General features: G+C 39.1%; 1 pseudogene; it reads right to left on the reverse strand.

Moving 5' to 3' along the window:
- Positions 1-2,136, reverse strand: part of LOC103212175 — a 55,782-nt pseudogene that overhangs the window by 38,027 nt on the left and 15,619 nt on the right.

A 2,136-nucleotide genomic window follows, 5' to 3' on the forward strand; every position in this document is an offset into this window, starting at 1 on the left:
CCTAGATGCTATTAAATCAGTTCTGACTCATAGCAACCCTATGTACAACAGAATGAAACACTACCCAATCTTGTGCCATCCTCACAAAGTGTTGCTATATTTGATCCTATTGTTGTAGCCATTGTGTCAATCCACTTTGTTGATAGTTTTCTTTTTTTTTTTTTGTCCTGGTTTTCCTTTTTTTTGGGTTGATCCTCTACTTCACCAAGTTCGATGTTCTTCTCTAAGAACCCTCCTGATAATATGGCCAAAATATGTGAAGTGAAGTCTTGTCATCCTTGCTTCTAAGAAGTATTCTGGTTGTACTTCTAAGACAGAATTATTTATTCTTCTGAAAGTCCATGGTATGTGTAATATTCCCCATCAACACCATAATTCAAAGACATCAATATTTCTTCAATTTTCCTTATTCATTGTCCAGCGTTCACATGCTTAGGAGGCAATTGAAATATAACCGCTGGGGTCAGATGCCATCAAAGTGACATATTTGCTTTTAAAAATTTTAAGAAGTCTTTTGCATCAGATTAGTCCAATGTAATACATCATTTGATATCTTGATTGCTGCTTTCATGGAAATTGACTGTAGATCTAAGTAAAATGAAATCCTTGATGATTTCAATATTTTCTCCATATTATTATTATTATTATTATTATTATTATTTTACAGATAAAGAACTAGAAACAGAGAAGTTGAGTAACTTTCCCCAGGACTCATAGCTAACAATTGAGTAAAACAAGATTAATAACAGCAAGCAAAGCTCCAAATCCATCCTCTTAACCACTGTGCTATGTTACCTAAAATGGAGTTACACGACTGAGAAAGCCACTCACCCAGTCTGCTCCTTCCTCCAACAACCTTGCCATACTTCCAAAAACTCTAGCCCATTTTCAGGCATAATTTGGACAATCACTGAACTAGCATGTGTGGAAAATTCTTTCTGACTTTGGTTTCTGAATGGAGGAATTCACAGAAGCAGAGTGCTGAGGCCTTGGGTTCTACTGAGCAGAATAGCTTTTCTTTCTTCATTACCTGGAGGGCATGTTCAAGGAGCATCCACCTCTCAGCACAGACCAGCTTTTGATCTGGTAACCAGAAGATTCACATGACTTGTGTCCTCTCTTTTTTTCATAGCTTTCCAGTAAACAGATATTTATCTCACTGCAAAATCTCTCTTCACATGCTGGGTTACAAATTAGCATATTAGGACCCAGACAACACATTACTGAAAAAAGAGAAAGAAAAGAGAAAGGAAGGGAAGGGAAAAAAGGGGAAGGGAAGATGAGAGAGGAAGAGAAGGGAGAAGAAGAGAGTAGAGGAAATAATGAGAGATGTTTGAAAAATAGATAACAGGATGCAAGCTTCTGAATGCTAAATGTCAGCCTTCGGTGGGTGGGGAACAGCAGACTGCACTTATGTAATACCCTTAACAAGAATAGTACCCTTATTCTACCCTCTCTTCTGTCTTTTGCCAGAACTGGAAAGCTCTTGAGCCAAGGATTTTAACAAGAATCCAAACTTTATTCCAAAGCCACCATATGCTAAACTTGAAACCAAACTATCTAGCACATATGCCCAAGAGCAACTGAGTGTGAACAATTAGACTGAAACATCAAGCACAGAATGGCTTGGTGCTTTTGTCTTCAGGAGTGACCAGAGGATTTCTGATCTTTGTAGTTCCTCCCCATTTGCCTTGGCCCGATGTGGGACACTTCTCAGTTTATGAGCCCAGTGTCTGCAATGCTTTGGACTCTTGGAATTCCTCACAAATTGTTACCACTCATACTCTTTGCCAACAGCAAATACACACATTAGAGAGAATAGAGCATCATGTTTGACTGAAAGGAAGGGATTTCAGAGACCACCAAACAAACTGAAACCTGTGGCTGTCGCTCAACTCAGGGAGACACTATAGGACTGGTGGGTTGAACACGTAACTTCTCCGTTTGTAGATGGACACTTTAACCACTGCACCTTCAGGGTTCTTTACCATCAAATACAATAGCTTCATTTTACAGATAAGGAAATTAAGCCCCCAGGACACAAGTCCGTACTAGGACTTTAATTTCTAATCTCTGATCCAGCATTGAAGGATACCTGGTAACACAATGGTTAGGTGCTCAGCTGCTAACCAAACG

This window comes from Orycteropus afer, unplaced genomic scaffold (assembly GCF_000298275.1).
Source record: "Orycteropus afer afer isolate SDZICR_OR568_19922 unplaced genomic scaffold, OryAfe1.0 scaffold00865, whole genome shotgun sequence".
NCBI lineage: Eukaryota > Metazoa > Chordata > Mammalia > Tubulidentata > Orycteropodidae > Orycteropus > Orycteropus afer.